Source organism: Herpailurus yagouaroundi, unplaced genomic scaffold (genome assembly GCF_014898765.1).
Source record: "Herpailurus yagouaroundi ecotype Mexico unplaced genomic scaffold, PumYag 191, whole genome shotgun sequence".
NCBI lineage: Eukaryota > Metazoa > Chordata > Mammalia > Carnivora > Felidae > Herpailurus > Herpailurus yagouaroundi.
The window spans coordinates 17,492,189-17,510,308 of record NW_024412422.1 but is presented as its reverse complement, the minus strand read 5'-3'; the positions used below and the strand labels follow the sequence as shown (position 1 = coordinate 17,510,308).

The window sequence follows — 18,120 nt, the reverse complement described above, 5'->3', positions numbered from 1 at the left end:
TTTTTTTGCTGTGGATCAGTTTCTCTGGAACCTCACGTAAGCCTACAAAATTGCCCACCTGAAGGATAAGAGGCAGGAACGTTATCTCCCAGCTCCTCTCTCTCACTGCCCGTGTGTTAACTGCCCTGCACGTCCAGGCTGAGACACAGGTGCATGGCGTCTGAGAAGGCCCCGGGATAGAAAACAGTAGGAGCTCGAGGTGGAAGGTGGTACCACCCCCACGTGAGCTGGAACCTGCACAGATCCGCAGTTGAGACCGAACTCTGAGTGGGGCCCAGAGGTGATGTCTGCTCATAAAATGAGCCATACCCACATGTCACCCCAACCAGCCCCCCAGAGCTGCAGGGTTTGTACTGCCTTCCTCTCCAGCCTGACTCACTCTCCCCCTGATCACAGCCCCAACAGTCTCCGAGACCCCAGGGCCTTTGCATGTGGGGCTTCCTTGGCCCGCCCTTCCTTCCCTACTGGCCTGGCCAGGCACCTCCCCGACCTCCTGGGATGGTTTATGCATTTGTATTATAATTGCTTATCCTGTGAATGGCAGCATTGCCATTTCAAGGTATGTTCCCTCCTCATGTAGTCCTTCCCTTGCTTTTCCAGTTCCTACCACATCATTGCCTCAGGAGAGAGACAAGATAGAGCACAAAGCAAAACAAACACATAGAAAATAAAATAAAAGTCTGCAAGCATTAAGGCAGTGTGTTCCAAAGTCTAAACCCTTAGGGAGATGAATCTATATACAGCCCCATGGACGCTCGGGGGTGGGGGGCGGGGAAGAAACAGCAGGGAGATGCCTGTGGTGCTCCCTGGAAGTGGGCTGGAGAAGTGCCATGGACAGGGGAGGGACCGTATCCTAGGTAACTCTGACATTGGATGCCCCTAGGGACTGTAAGCAGGACACGTGAAGACTAGAAGCCCCCTCTCTCAAGACCTGGGCAATAACAGTCACATCTCCGGGAAATTAGTCTGGGACTATGTTCTGTAGCCTTAATGAACTGAAAATTGAGAACAGAAATCAAGTTGGGTTTTTAAGAAATGACATGGCTGTCTTGCATATTCAAGTTTATAAGATATGATTTATACTGGCCCCACGTGTCCAGATCAACCACCAAACCGTGAGATACTTGAAGGAAAGAAGTACATCTTTTTTAAATCTTTGATGTCTTGGTTCTTCACACCAGATGCTCAAGAAGCAGGAACTTGGCAGAGTGGACACTGAAAGGACCAATGTATGTATGTGCATTTGGTTGGTGTATGAATGGATGGATGGGTGAGTGGATGGATAGGTGGGTGGATGAATGGATGGATGAATTATGAATGGATGGATGGATAGATGGATGGATAGGTGGGTGGATGAATGTATGGATGAATTATGGATGGATGGATGGATGGATGAATGTATGGATGAATTATGGATGGATGGATGGATGGATAGGTGGGTGGATGAATGGATGGATGAATTATGAATGGATGGATGGATGGATGGATGGATAGGTGGGTGGATGAATGGATGGATGAATTATGAATGGATGGATGGATGGATGGATGGATAGGTGGGTGGATAAATGTATGGATGAATTATGAATGGATGGATGGATGGATAGGTGGGTGGATGAATGGATGTGTGTGTGTGTGTGTGTGTGTGTGTGTGTGCGTATACATATATTCAGGTGGATGGATAGACGGATGGGTTGATGGAAAGCTGGGTGGATGAATGAACTGAACCCTTTCTTCATGGGGATGCCTGCTTCAAGACAACCAAAGAAGGATCTTAGGGTGAGGGGAGATGTGGTCGGAGAATGAGACACAATGGAGCCAAAAGCAGTGGAAACACAAGAAGTTTACTTGAAAGCTTCCAGAAAGGTCTCAAGCAGTGTTTCCTAACTTTTTTGGGGTCACTGACTCCTTTGAGAACACAAGTCAAGCTCACTCTTGCCATGGAAATGCATATACCTACAGTTTTGCATAACATTCCAGAGTTAATGAAGTCACACATGGACTCCTCACATAGCACTTAACATACTAAGCTGTAATTGCCAATTTGCTTATCTGTCTCCTGTCGGGACTGTGCACTCTAGAAAAAGCAGCGTCTCCTTCGGCGGGGGCGGGTGGTGGTGGTCTGTGGACCCAGTTAAATCACATCGCTGCTGAGCAATGAACTTGCACGATCACCCGTCTTTCCCCAGCCTCTGGGAACTACGGATGGCTACCCTGGGCCCCATTTTCATCCCCAGCTCTCACTTCTGTTTGGAAGGGCAGCTGGTGAGGGCTGGGCTGAGAGAGTTTCCTCCATCTGCTGGGGACAGTGGCAGGAGCAGCTGGGAAGGAAACACACGGATGGGTCTTCTCACTCATGGTCAAGAGTGGTTTAAAAATGTTTACCTACTGATTAAGGGTGGAAACCAATTTCAGTTGCCATCCCAGACTCGCCATTAGCATGGAAACACCGTCCTGGATCCGGGCAGCCATTAGCATAATAGCCAAGCAAGAGTTATATCAGTAATCACTTCTTTAATCAATGTTGTAATTTACAGACCATTGACTTTCCTCATTTATTACCTTCCTGAGCTCTGGTGGGAGGGAACGCGGCTGCTCCAGAATATATAAATAATTAAGAGGAACGCCAAGGGTATCGAGTCGCGGTGCATGATAGAGCCATTGTCACTGCTAATCCTGCAGGTGTCATAAATGTCTGGGGAAGTCTCGGGATGCATTCATCATCTCCTAAGTGGCTACAAGTGAGAACCACAATATCGCAAAATGAGCCAGCTTAGCTGCCAAAAAAAAAAAAAAAAGGAACCGAAAACCCAAAGGAATCTTTTCAGTCCCTTGGCTTCGTTTGACACTCTTTTTCATCTTTCATGGTGGATGGGCCTCCCGCTGAGAAAGCTGCCCGCTGGCCTCTGCTCCCTCTGACCTTTAAAGTATCCAGTTTGAACACATCATGGCCACTGAACCGGCCACTGATGTCTGCTCTTGGCACCCGGAGGGGCCAGCATGGGTCTGGTTGAGCAGCACATGGTCAGTTGGCATCTTCTGTTGTCATTTGGGCCTTGGCAACTTCCCGGTGACGCCACCTTTCCGTTGGGAGCCACTTGGGGACCACTTTCCACGGGGAGAGTAAAGCCATCTGCTGGTCACATTGGCGTCCAACGCGACTGTTGTCTGAGAAAGTAGCCAAGCAGGTTCTCAAACTTGAGCGTCAAGAGGGTGGGTCAACACACAGACTGTTGGACCCACCCCCAGAGTCTCACATCCCGGTGGGGCCCCCACCTCTGCGTCTCTATCAAGGTCCTGGGTGATGCTGACGTTCCAAATCTGGGGACCACGCATGGAGACTCACTCCTTCAAATAGTGCGATTGGCCTTCTTCCATTTCCACGGCATCTTCTATCTCCTGTCTTGGTCCATTTGGGCTGCGGTAAGGGAATACCATGGGCTGGGGGTCAAGAACAGACACAGCTTCTCACACTTCTGGAGGCTGGAAGCCCCAGAGGATGTGTCTGGTGAGAATCGGTCCTGTCTCATCGCCGTGTGCTCACGTGGCGGAAGGGGTGAGAGAGGGCTCCGGGGTCTCTCGTGTAAGGTCACGAATTCCATCCACGAGGGCTCCACTCTCATGACTCAGTCCCCTCCCTAAAGTCCCACGTTGTCATACCATCACATTGCAGGTTAGGGTCTCAACCTAGGAACTGGAGTGGGGGGACCCAGACATCCAGTCTAGAACACCTTCCTTTCATTACTGTAATAATGTAGTTAAACCACCTAGGTGCTAACGACTCCCAGCATCCTGCCTGCAGGACCCAATGGCTTATTCAACATCTCCATTTGGATCTCTAATTAGCATCTCAAACTTAATATGTTTAGAAATTAAACTCCTGGCATAGTGTTGTGGGTTTTTTTTTTCCGTTTAGGAGCCTGGGGGCTGGACACAGAAATTAAGCACAGATACAAAAAAATCAGATTTACATTCCCTATACGTGTAAGGGAGTACATTCCCTGAGTATACGTGTATACTTTGCTGTGTTCACATAAAATACTGCACGGTCTTGTGCAGTAGCTATGCCTTGTTTTACATCTGCGACGTGCTTTCCTCACGTGGGTCCCTTCTGGAGCTACGGGCAGCAGTCGTGATCCCATTTTGTAGATGAGAAAGCGGGGGCTCGCCGAGGTTGTGGCTTGGCCGCGGTGGGGCGGTGGCGTGAAGGCTAGGGTCTGCGAGCACGGAGGCTGCAGGATTCGGCAGACGGCTTTGACTGTGTTGCCTTCGCGGGCGGCATCCCAAGATTGCGGCCTTGGAAGTCACCCTTCGTGCCCTGTGGGTCTTGGGTCATCTCCGTTCCTGCTGGTGGGTGGGCAGGGACAGGAAGGGGCTGAGAGGCCACCGGCCAGTGAGCCTGAGAGGGATCACGTCTACATACTCTTCACGAGCGGCCCAGCCCTTAGTCTCTTGGCCCGTCCCCAGTGAACCTGCCTGCATGGGCTGGATGGGTCCAAACCCGGGCAGGGAACGGATGCTACACGCAGCCCAGAGGACAGCATGACAAGGGGACTCCTTACAAAGGTGTAGACTGGACTCCAGGAGACCAGCAGGTGATGGTGCAGCAGGCGAGATACAGGGATGGAGGGGGTTCAGGAGCACCCTCCAAAATCCGCGCCCACTCGGGACCTCAGAATGAACCTGGTTTGGAAATAGGGTCTCTGCAGATGTCATCTGAAATGAGGTCATTACCAACTTGGGGCGTGGGCCACGGAGGACTGGAGTCTGCGGACGCAAGCACTCGGAGGTGACGTGGGGACACAGGGAGACGCGGAGAGATGCGGCCACGAGCCGAGGAGCAGCTAGGACCACAGCCACCGGGGAGCTGGGAGACCCGGACCCCCGGGCCCCTCAGAGGGAGCGGGGCCCTGCCCACACCCTGCTTTCAGCCTTCCGGCCTCCAGGACTGTGGGAGAACAGTATTGCTCTCGGCACCCCAGCCGTGGTCATTTGCCACGGCAGCCCCAGGACACTGGTGCATGTGGCCACCACCGGAAAGGCCAGGGGAGGAGTAGGTGTCAGAGCACAGCATGGGCACTGCCCCATCAGAGGCGCCTGCCTCCGGGAGCGGGGACCTTGGTGGACGAGGCAGCCGTGGTCAGCCTGTAAGCTTGCTGGAAGGGGCCCAGAGGGATGAGAGTACAGACCGCTCTCCCTGCTCCACCCCTGTCGGCTGGAGCCTCCCTCTGCCCCAGTGCGCGGGGAACCGGGGGCCTGGTACAGACCCCACAGAGGCTGGCCTCCCGGAGCAGGAGGAGAGGTTAGAGGGATCTGAAGAGACCAGCAGGCATTTCCAACACAGAGAGCTCTTCTCCACTTGGAAGTTACTGTCTTCATGTGGGGCTCACACGTACAACTGAGTGTGAATCACAGAACCCTTTTAACTCTGGACAAATCCTTAGAGAGGTACAGGCCCTTCCCTGATGCACCCCTGCCATCCGTCCCACGCACTGTCCGTGCATCTTTGTTTGTTTCCTGCGCCCCGGCTGGCCCTTCCACACCCCATCAGCCTAGTGGTTCTCAGCTAGGGGCCAGCGGATCCCCCAGGGGACATCTGACGGTCCCTGGGGATCTTTCTGGTTGTCACAACCAGGGGAGGGCTTGTCCCAGCTGGAAGGTGTGCACTTGGCCTCTAATGGTTGAAGCCAGCGGTGCTGCTCGACATACCGTACCGCACAGGATGGCCCCCAACAAAGGATCAGCAGACCCCAAGCGTCAGCAGCGCTGAGTGGAGAGGCACTGCCTTACTCAGACGCAAACTTCCCGGACGCACACACCCTGTTTCTCTGACATTTGTACTTCGGATTGCAACTCCCCCAAGCCCCTTCCTTGCTTTATTTTTCTCTTTTATCATTTATTGCCTTCCCTTACACCAGATGTTTTACCTATTTATTGTGGTTATTACTTGTCCTCTCTCCCTAGAACACAAACTCTAGGATGACAAAGCTTTCTGACTATTTTGTTCAGGGTAGTATCCCTAGTGCCTAAAATAGTACCTGGTGCTCAGGTATGGGGCTCACCACACACTCCCTACCCCAGCGGCCACTCAGGGTTGCCAGCTCCCCCCACCCCTCCACTGCACACAGGCACACACACAGGTGCACACACACAGAGGTGCACACATAGGTGCACACACACACAGGCATACACGCAGGTGCACATACACATGCACACACAGATGCACACATGCACAGGTGCACGCATGCACAGGAACACACATAGGTGCCACACAGATGCACACACACACAGGTGCACACACGCACAGGAACATGCACGCACAGGAACACACACATGTACACGCATGTACAGGAAAACACACAGGTGCATGCACAGGTGCACACACGCACAGGAACACACAGGTGTACACACAGGTGCACACATACACAGGAACACACACAGGTACACGCACGTACAGGAACACACACAGGTACACGCACAGGTGCACACACACACAGGAACACACACAGGTGCACACACGCACAGGAACACACAGGTACACGCACAGGTGCACACACGCACAGGTGCACACATAGGTACAGTCACACCCAGGAACACACCCAGGTGCACACACGCACAGGTGCACACATGCACAGGTGCACACACACACACAGGAACACACAGGTGCACACACACACAGGAACACACAGGTGCACACACGTACAGGAACACACACAGGTACATGCACGTAAAGGAAAACACACAGGTGCATGCACAGGTGCACACATAGGTGCAGTCACACCCAGGAACACACCCAGGTGCACACATGCACAGGTGCACACACGCACAGGAACACACCCAGGTGCACACACACAGGTGCACACATACACAGGAACACACACAGGTGCATGCACACACAGGAACACACACAGGTGCACACACGCACAGGAACACACACAGGTGCACACACACAGGAACACACAGGTGCACACACGTACAGGAAAACACACAGGCGCATGCACAGGTGCACACACGCACAGGTGCACACATAGGTGCACGCACACCCAGGAACACACCCAGATGCACACACGCACAGGTGCACACACGCACAGGTGCACACACAGGTGCACACAAGGAGGTGGGCTTTCACTGGTAATTGCGTGCTCTGTCACAGCGTTTGCTCTGCGGCCAGCATTTGCTGAGCGCTTACGCTAAGCTCTTACGCTAAGCTCACTCAGTACAGGCTCACATGGATGATCTCACTGAAGCCTTGCTCTGAACACACGAGGGAGCTACTCTATCTTCTTAATCATATCCATACTGCAAGTGAGGAAAGGAAGGCACAGAGAGGTGATGCAACTCGCCCAACACCACACAGCAGGTAGTCCGGGAGCCAGGCAGACCCCGGAGCTCTGCTCTCAATCCCGATGCCCACCGGCTCGGTGGTGATGAGGCTGTTCGGTCTTGATTCTTCCGTCTTTCCTACTGTGCGTGGATTCCCCTTCCCGCTGATGGTGGACCCGGCCACGTGACTAGCTTTGGCCAGGAGCATGTGAGCAGAAGTGACAGTCGACCGGTCCCAGCCCAGGCCTTAGAGCTGCCGCGTGTTTCGGGCAGTCTTTGTGCACTTTGCCACGAGGCGCTTCCCCAGACGTAGCTGCTACCTCAGATGTGCACCTCATCTGGAACGAGCCCCATGGGGCCCATGCTAGCCCCCCCCCCCTCCGCCGCAGGGAGGGGCCGCCCAGTTGAGCCCGCAGACCACCAGATGACCTGTAAACGCGTGAGCGAGAATAGGGGTCACTCCTTTAACAGGTGAATGCCGGGGTCATCGGTTACACAGCACAGCGGCCCGAGTTGTTCTGTGGAGAGCTCGGGTGCCGCTGCACCTGCCTGGAACTCTCGGGGACTTCCATGTTCCGTCCTGTCTTGTCCCCGCTCCCGGCAGCCCGTCCTATCCTTTTGGGTCTCACCCCCAGGCAGCCGAGAGGCTGCTGAAGGGCTGTGAGGAGAAGACTGGGGGAGCCCTGCTTCCAGGTTTAGGAAGGGCGCAGTGGTTTCCAGAAGCCTCCATGGAGCGCCTCTCTTCCTGGAGTGGAGGTGTTGCCTGCACCCAGCCTTGGGGATTAGGGCCCCTCTGCTTTCCCCGTGTCCGCTCTCCCACACACCTTGCCGCCCATCTGGCATCGGGGCGCAGTCGCCCCTCCCCGCCACCGCCCGAAGCGGCACATTTCAGGAAGACGAGGACAGGGGACCGGCAGGGGCTGGCGCTGGCCAGCATTTCTGAGGCGAGGCCTGCACACCTCCCTTCCTTCCCCTTCCTGCCCCTTGCTGTGGTTGCCAAACGGGATTCCCACGGCCGCAGAAATCCGTGCAGCGATAAACCGCACTTCGCCCAGCCGACAGGGCGGAGAGCTGCCAAGACATGGAAACGGCACACGGTCTTGGCTCAGGAATCCCGTGTCCGTGCAGGTGGCTATGCTGGGCCAGGCCTGGCCGGGGTGGGGGAGGCCGGGCGGGGAGGCGGAGAAGGCGGCCAGGAGGGGAGGCTGGGAAGGGAAATTGGGAAGGGAGGTTGGGAGGGGAGGCCAGAAAAGGAAGCTGGGAAGGGAGACAGAGAGGGGAGGCTTGGAAAGGAGGCCAGAGGGGGAGGGTAGGAAGGGAAGCCAGGAGAAGGGGCTGGGAAGGGAGGCCGAGAAGGGAGGTTGGGGAAGGAGGCTAGGATGGGAGGCTGGGAAGGGAGGCCGGGAAGAGACACCGGGGGGGGGGGGGGGCCGGCCGGGACGCGGGCCAGGGCACCCGGGCTCAGGGAGCGAAGGGGACCCCGCACTCCTCCCGTGCCCCTGCTCTGCTCCAGGCACGTTCGCAGGTGCTGGACACGGGAAGAGGGAGGCAAGAGACCCCTCTCCGGAAGTTACATTTCGTGCACACGTTATGGCCACAGATGAGAACAAGCAAACAAAGAACTAACCGCAGGTGACGCACACCGAGAGCATGATGACCTAAGGACCCGCTAAGGACGGAGAACACGCACAGGAAGACCTCTCGGGAGGTGACGTTCAGACAGAGTCCTGCCTGGCGGAAGGTGGAAGCCCTGGACACCTGGGGGAAGAAGGTCCCAGGAGGAGAGGGCCGATGAGAAGAGCTAGCACGTATTAAGTGCCTTCTGTATGCCAGATTCTGCTCCGAAGGCACGTGTGCTTTTGTCCCCACACAAGCCACCTTACAGGTGAGGAGCCTGGGGCACAGAGAGGCTGAGCCGCTTGTCCAAGGTCACACAGCCAGTAGCACTCGGATTTGCATGTGAAAGCAGTTGTCTGGCTCCACAAAGGCTCCTCTTTTCTGTTTTTTGATGATCTTTGCCAACGTAATGGGTGAAAAGTTACCTTAACTCTTCCACTCTTGAATTAAAAAGAACAATAGCTATAAAGACATTTCCTGAGGTCTGAGATGACATGGTCCCCCCTCCGTGAGGTCTCCGTTCCAAGGCGCTCACAGGCAGGAGACTTAGTACACTCGATTCCTTTCCTTGTCTTTTGAGAAGTCGCTCTCACATACTCATGCACAATAACTCGTGTGATTTTAGATGTTTTCAGTGTTTATTTGAGAGAGAGAGAGAGAGAGAGAGAGAGAGAACATGGGGGAGGGGCAGAGAGAGAGGCAGACACAGAATCCGAAGCAGGATCCAGGTTCTGAGCTGTAAGCACAGAGCCCGACTCGGGGCTCGAACCCACGGACTGTGAGATCATGACCTGAGCTGAAATCAAGAGTCGGCGGCTTAACCAACTGAGCCCCCAGGCGCCCCTAACTCGTGTGATTTTAAGAGCAGAGCTGAATGTTTGTCACCCTGGCACATTAGGACTAACATAGTGTTTCCTGAAGGAAGAAGCCTTCTTTGATTTTCTTTGAGATGCTACTGAGGGATTTTGGCCGCATCAAAGTCCTAGGTATTTGAGACGGACGCCTTGACGTTCTGATATTTGTACGCGCCGTGAAGAGATCGCCGTGGTCCAGCTAAACACTGCACCTGCCTCGGACACAGTTCCCATCACACGTGTGGACCCGTGTGTACCGAGAAGGTTTAATTTAGTCTCTATCCTCTTAGCGAACGGGGAATCTGTGGAGGGTTGGGCAGATGGTGATGTCACCCGGGACCCGAAAATCCTGGGATGCGGGACCCGAGGCGCGGAGCAGTCTTGTGATGACAGGAGGGCCACATGGCTTCTCTTCGAGCCCCCAGGCCTGGAGGAGCTGCCCGGGGAACGGAAACGGAAGCAGCAGCCGTCGCCTGAACTCCGTGCTGTCACCTCTGTCACTGGGAGGGAGGAGCAGAGGGTTTAATCACGGGGGGGACCCAGGCAGCCAGGATGGAAACCATCCAGCCACACGATGGGTGGGGAATCCGGGGAGGGGTGGCCGTGACCACACCTGTGTCCCCTCTGGGAGCTCGGGGGCCAGATGAAGCCAGTGTGTCCGAGTTTCAAGCGAGTCTGCTGTATTCACCTGCCGGGTGTTTTCATCCGGTCCTCATTTCCTCTTCTGAGTCGGGATCAGCTCGTTTAAGCCTTCTGCACACCAAGTGTCCATTTCCTGGACGATTATCCAGGGGCTTTCACAGGCAAAGGCAGGGCCGTGTCCCCCTGGGAGAGCTCGGCGCACAGGTCTGCCGGAAGATTCCAGAGAATTCAGACTCCACTGCCCCCTCTTGTTCTCTGGCTCCGTCAGGGTAGGTCAGTGCTTTGGCTGATGTCACCAAGAAAAATTAGGGAGGCAAAACCACCCCTGGGCCGGGCTGGAAAGGCCCTTTTTTCTAACCCTGGCCAAATTAAGAAATGGAAGGACGGTCCCGGGGCACGGAAAGGTTGGATGGCGAGGAGTAAGGGGATGGGAGGGGAGGGAACCCTCTCTAGGCACCTGTCCTTGTCCTCAGCCCCTGTTTCATTAGGGGATGGTCCCCTCCTGCTGGTCCCATCTGGAGGTTTGGATGAAGCCCCGCCTCCAGCCTCAAGAGGAGGGTCATGCGACCACGTCCTAATCCAAGCAGAGCCTTACATCCTTCTGGTCCCGGCTCCTGGCTGCAGGGTTGAGCACATGAGCTAAGCTGGTGCAGACAGAGGTGATCTCAGGAGCTTTTCAGGCTGGGCCAAAGGCATTTGCTCATTTCTGCTGAAATTCTACATGTGAAAACAGGGTTTTGTAGCCATTTGCAGCCATCCTGACCTAGAACAACTTGTCCAAGCATTCAGCCGGCACAAAGGATACCGAGGCAAGAGACAGAGACGTAAAAATGCTGAGCCCCTGGATCCAGCCACTCCTGAAGCCAGGGATCTCTTCCTGTTCGGATAGAGGAGCCAACAATTTCCCTTTTCGGCTTAATTCAGTTTGGGTGATGTTGTCTGTGAACGAAAATCATGGTGTCGGATACGAGGGGCAGAGCCGTGCCGGGCATCACCCATGGGCACACACCGCATCTTTCCACCGCATCCCAGCAAGGAGGACACGATGAGGCACCACTAAAAAGGCACGACGGTCATGGGCTGACACTGCCCGACATTATTAATCCTCTAAGGGCAGCGCTTCATGGGAGGAAGAGGGAGCAAATAGGAGTAACCTAGGTTCCAGCTCACACACCGGGGACGTCCGTTCTTTTTGCTGCCCCGACATCTACTCATTTCATTTTCGGCAAGAGTTTCAAAAATGTTCTCAGGGGAGCCTCCGCTGATCCACACGCTCGGTCCCTGTGCTTGGGTAGGTCTCGACCTCAGTGACAGGAAGTCGCTGGATTTTTGACCGAGCCGAGGTAGCAGCCGATCTCCGCTGCACTTGAACCTGGGAGGCTGAGGACCTCCGGGCTCCGGGGCCCGCCATATGGGGGCTCAGAAGGACACCTGCACAAGCCGAGACAGAGCTCAGAGATGCAGAGACCGGCATCTGCCCCTGAACCTCCGTGCACGAGACAGTTTCTCCCCTGACTTACGAAGCCAATTTGAGAGTCTGAGTCACTCAACAAGCACATCGCCCTTGATGAAGTCATGATGGACCACTGGGCAGGCTTCAGTGCTGCCTGAGACCAAATCCCTGTTTTCAGACTGATTTCAGCAGAGAGGCCACAGAGGGAGAGGACGTTTCGTACGTGGCAGAGGAAGCCGGCACGGGAGAGCTGCTACCCAGACCCGACCCTCCCGAGGCAAGCCAGCCACGTGGCTCCGACCCGGACTTGTGTCCCCCACGCTTCACGGAGCTGGCCAGAAACGTCTCATCCATGCAAAGGCCGCTCCCTCCCAGCTGCGGGATTCCTGGTGCTTTGAAGCCCCTGTGGCTCGTTAGGCAAATGCGGACGGAGCCTCCCTGGACTCCACTAAAATCTAACTCGCAAATAAACGACCTTATCTTTCGCAAACGTCTTTTATTAGAACAGGCTCTTCTTTGCAGCGTCAGACGGAGGCTCGGAGCCACCTGACCTCCGCCGGCCGGTCCCGGGCACCTACTTCTGTCCATCACGCCCTCGTAGGAGTGAGCGCACGGCACGGCTCCTACCAGTCGAAGGCTCCGGGTCGGTGTGACGTTGGGAACGTCCTGTATGGGTGCCGTCCAGCAGGAGACGCTGGCCACGTGTCACCCGCACAGCTGGGCAGCTGCCAATTCCACTTTACTTGATTTACCGTGCAGCTTGAGGCAAATCTTCACATCTGGCTGGGAGACACGCCTCAGACCATGTGCGCGGGGCCGGGGATCAGGCAGACCTGCGCTGCAATCTTGGATCTGCCGTCTTCTGGCTGTGTGGCCTTGGGCAAGTTGCTTGGCCTCTCTGGGCCTCAGCCTCCTTATCTGTAAAATGAACTTATCATAGCGTTGACCCCAGCGTTGCCGGAGAGATCTCTCTGAAATCCAAATCAGGGTATCCTGCAGCATCCTGCTTCTCTTAGAAGAAAACCAACATCTGATGGTAAAACCCGGAGGTCCTGGATGGTCCAGGGCCATTGACATCGGGGCCCGGATGATTCTTTGGGATCTGGACCCTTCGCAGCACCCTTGGACTTCAGCCACCAGACTCCAGTAGCCCCTCTGTCTGAGTCACTACCATCCCAAAGGTCTCCGAACGTCGCCCCATGTCCCCTGGGGGGCCCTGGGTCTGCCCTGGATGCAGGAGACGCTGCCATGAACACACCATCCACCCGCTCTGCCTGCACAAGTGTGTTAAAACTCTGTCTCGCGGTTTTGCAGCGGACAGAACCAGAGCTGGAGGAAGAGGCCGGCAGCGGGCGTGCACCTGACCCACACTGCGGACGTGGGCAGCAAGAGCCCCTGCGTTCCAGAAACTTCCTTGCGGTCCTTGGTTTGCTGTCACCCAGAACCCAGTGGCTCTTGGGGCTGAAGATGCTTCTCCCAGAGCCCTTGGGTGCGAGGAGCACGGTGGGGAGCACTCTTCCCCCCACGGAAACCCTGCCCACGTTCCCCTGGGCGAGGGGCGCCACCCCAGGGCCTCGCAGACCAACGACTTCGGGCTGCTGCTAAGAGCCCAGCTTCTCATGGACTCAGCTCGTGGAACCACCAGCACATGCAAGAGAGAGGACGTTTCGGGCCCCCAGGAGCAGCAACCACGGGAAACCGAGGCCTCCGCCCCAGCAGGGTCGTCCTGCACGTACAGGAGCCATCACAGGCACTCGTCACCGGGAGAGCTGGGCAGCTGGCCGCCCACACGCATCCCCTTTAGCTCTGCATCAGGGCCAGCAGCCGGGCCGGGCCCTGGAGGTCAGCCCTGGAAATCCAGTAAAGGGACTTTTGCTAACGATGCCCGGAATCTCAGCATTGCCAGCCTCTTGTGGGCGGGGCCTCGCCACCTGTGACCCCAGGAGCCCCCGGGGAAGGCACAGGGGGGCAGCAGCAGGCTGGGGTGGGGGTCACTCAGGAGGCACAGGGTGGGGTGCCCCGGTGTCTCGTCCTAAGGATGAGGGGGTACGCGGACGGCGTGGTGCAAGTGGGGGGACAGGGTTACAGTGGGCACTGACAGTTGTTGTCTCCCTGCCAATTGGCCCAGATGTGTCCTTTTCAGACGCCGCTCCATCCAGAGCGTCCCTCGCCCCGGGCCCTCTCCAGCCCCGCCCCCCGTGTGCCTCGTCATCACCTGTCATTCTTACCAGAAGGGGACCTAGACACCAGCGTGTGATTCAACCACGCCATTAAGAGACCGCCACCTCGAGAACCGCGAGCAAGACGCCTCTGCAGAGCGTCCTATGCCCTGCCCTCGGCTACAGGACACGGCCTTATGCCGGAGGTGCTGACGCGTGCACGAATGTGGGCAAAAGCACTCCGTGGGTGCGGGGAGCCGGGGGGGCTTGTCCACGGCACGCCGTCTCCTCCGCTATTGCCCGACAGCAAATCCCTGACCCGCTCGGGACACTGGTCTTCCTCCCCCGCCCAGGAAACCCGCACAGACGCTCGTGGATGTCCCACGGCCTCCCGCCCTCACAGTCTGACGCCTGCAAACCCACACGCTGAGCACACAGCACACCGGACCCCTCGGCTCCTGTGGTGCCTCCGTTCCCGAACCCCCACCAGCCGGGGCTCTCGGGAGGCATCGCAGGGCGCGAGAAGGGGGCAGACACAACGGTGTGAATGCTACGTGTTCTGTGTGTTCAATCCTTATCTGTGTGTTCGAGCTACGTGTGTGATCACATCATCGTGGAGGAAGGCTGGCTGGCAGGTGTGTGTGTGTGTGTGTGTGTGTGTGTGTGTGTGTGTGTAGCTTTGCCAGTTAAAAAACTGCGGCTAAAAAACCTTTGACATGATCCCATCTTTTAAAAAATTGTCTCTGTACGTGCGGCTACACCTAGATGTGTCAAGAGACGTGTAAGAAATGATCACCGAACTGTTTTAATAAGAGACCACATATTGTAGGATTCCATTTATGTGAAATGTCCAAAAAAAGGCAAATCTGTAGAGACAGAAAGTAGATTAGCGGTTGCCCAGGGCTACGGGTGGGAATGGGATTAACGGTAAATGGGGTGACAAAAATATTCTAAAACTGGGTCACAGTGATGGTTGCCCAACCCAGTAAGTTTACTTAAATATCGTTGGGCTGCACACTTGAAATAGGTGGAAATTCTGATTTTCTTAAGCCATACTCTGCACACCACACAGATGATACCTGTAGGTGCTCTGTCTGCAGCCCCTGACCGACCGCACGGGGCTATCGAGGGGACTGCCCGAGCCAACCGGGGTCAGAGTCCAGTCCTTTCCACTTGACCTAGTGGCCAAGTCTTCACTGGATTAATAAAACCTGGTAGTCCTTACAACGGCCTTTTGAATCACGCACCGTGACTGTCCCCACTTTCCGAAGGAGACCCGGAGGCGGACGGAACGTGTGAGCTGCCCAAGACCGTGGAGCCCGGAAAGGCACAGCAAGAACGTTTTAGAAGAAACTCCCCACGGCACCCTTGAACTTCCGGCACCCTACAAAGCCTCGGCTGCCGTTGTCTGAATGGTCTTGTCACGGATGTTCGTCTCGCGACCAGCCCCGGTGCTCCCTTGTCGAGCAGAGGGCGGGCATGCTTGTGGCAAAACAGAACAGGGACGCCGTCTCTCTCCAGGGCGGGGGAGGCGAGCGGGCTGTCTGCCCCTGTCCGCCTGGCCCTGCTCGGACGGAACCCCACAGACCGGGCGGCTCACGCGGGAGACTCTGTGCCTCACGGTTCCGGAGGCTGGACGTCCCCCATCAAGGTGCCAGCATGGACCGGCTCTGTGGCCCAGCCCTCCTCCTGGCTTCCCAACAGCCGCCCTCTCGCTGTGACCCCACGCCGCTGTCTATGAGAGACTTCCCGTGGCTTCCTCTGTTCCCGAGAACACCAATCCCACCACAGGGGCCCGACCCTCATGACCTCATCCAAACCTGATCACCCCCGAAGGTGCTACCTCCTCACGCCATCACATGGGTGGGGGTGGGGGATGACGGGTTCAACGTATGAATTTGGGGGGGACACCAACGTTCAGCCCATAATGTGCCTTTTATAAAGGACTCAGGTCCCCTAAGCCCAGGGCTCCTTACAGCCTACGTATGCAGGTGTCCCGGCATGGCCCGTGGCATGACCCTGTGGGGAGAGGCGCTCAGGCATCTGGTGCGGGAAGGCGCGAACTCCCTGGATGCCCTACGTCCCTGACCAGGAGTCGCGTCTTCTGCCCGCAAACTGCGCAGGCTGGCTCGTCGGAGGCGCGGCGTGGATCTCAGAGTCTCCAGTCCTTTGCGGAACTCAGGGCCGTCCCAATCTAGCCCTGCACACACCTGCTGCAGGGGAGACACTGACTACACATCCCCTGCCCCGTGTCCTCTCCGTGGAACCCCGCGCCGTGACAGACCAGCTCTGCGAGCATCGCCGACCCCGCCAGACCCCAAACCACCGGCCGAATCGGGGTCCTGGGGACTGAGTTGGAGTGCAGGATGTCACGTGGCTTTGTCAACAGCCAGGGGCAGCCTGCTCCAAATTCATTCCAGGGGCAATTTCTGGTTCGAATACATTTGTTTCTCTGAAGACGCTGATTATGTTTCTGGAAATATTGGCAATGGGCTCCATGACAAACTCCTAGAAGAGAAGCTAAGGATGATTCTACCCACAACTGCGGTAAAACTTGGTTCTGGGATTTTTCAGGCTGACAGATGGCCTTCTTATCCATCTAGAAAAGTCATCAGGGGTCCCGGCTCTTTAAAAAACACTTTTTTAATTTATTTATTTTTGAGAGAGACAGAGACAGTGCGAACGAGGGAGAGGCAGAGAGAGAGAGAAAATCCCAAGCAGGTTCTGTATGGTCATTGCATCATGACCTGAGCCCAAACCAAGAGTCGGATGCTTAACCGACTGAGCCACCCAGGTGTCCCCGAGGTCCTGGCTCTTTTTTTTTTTTTTTAACATTAAATACAATTTACTGTCAGATTGGTTTCCATATAACACCCAGTGCTCATCCCGACAGGTGCCCTCCCCAGTGCCCATCACAGATCAGTAATGAAAACCAATGGCCACCAGGGATCCGGTACATGATGGGGGCCAGGGCAGGGAGGGCTCCAGCTCCAACCAAGAGACTCCTCCCCACCTTGGCCTCACCAACAAAGTGGGGGTGATTCGGCCACAAGGAAGTGGGGTGACTGTGCAGCCAGAAACAGAGCACGGTTCTCAGTGGAAGAAATTTTGCCCACCAGGGGACATTTTGCAATGACTGGAGACAATTTTGGTTTTCATCATTCAGGGCGTGTGACAGGCATGTATGTATTGGGGTAGGAGGCAGGAATCCGTCTCACAGGACAGCCCCCTAACAAAGAATTATCTGGCACAAAACACCAGCATAGTGCCGACGTTGCAAAATCCTGCCCCGGGTTCGGATCTTAGCAGTCCAACGGGGAAGCCGCTCGCCACGGTGGCCAGGAAGCCCTGACGTGGAAAAGGAACAAACACGCGCTCTCCGTAGATTCGAAGCGACTGGGCCCCACCGAGTACGAAACAGCGCGTTCATGATTTTTATATCGATCACATGTTGAGATGATAATGTTTTTAATATAATGGCTTAAACACAGACATCTAAAAAATTACCTTCACCTGCTCTCCCTTTCGTGAACGTGACGGAGAATTTTAAACGACACGTGTGGCCCACATTTGTGCTCCTGTTGAACAGTATGGTTTAGAACTTCATCCCCGCCCCTCCCGCCACCAGCTTTTTGGGTGTGTGGCTTTGGGGCTGCCCTTAGCCCATAGATCACTTTTGGGGGAATTGGGGAAAAGCCTCTCTTCCTTGAGATGCCGGAGATTACATCTTTTGTAATCCCAGAGACATACCTACAAGAATACATAAAGACCCAATGCATCTGGGAGAAAGATCTGGAGATCTCTCTCATCTGGAGAAAGACCAGAAGCTTCGTTTCTGGCTTGGAAAAGCCCTTATGCTGTCTTATCCCTGGAGCCAGCGCTGTGAGTACATTATCCCAGCAAATGTGGTGGGAAAGACCAAGAATTTGGGTCGTTCCCTCACGAAACTTAAACTCCACAGCAGGGGTTGCTCTAGGCAAACTTTTCCTTGGCGTGGGCAAAGTAACAAATATTTTAGAGTTGCGGGCCAGATGGTCTCGGTCACAACTGCCTGTCACTCCTGTGGTCGTGCCAA

General features: G+C 55.6%; 1 protein-coding gene across 1 annotated transcript in view; it reads right to left on the bottom strand.

Moving 5' to 3' along the window:
- Positions 1-18,120, bottom strand: part of TMEM132C (transmembrane protein 132C) — a 114,622-nt gene that overhangs the window by 10,048 nt on the left and 86,454 nt on the right. The window lies entirely within an intron of this gene.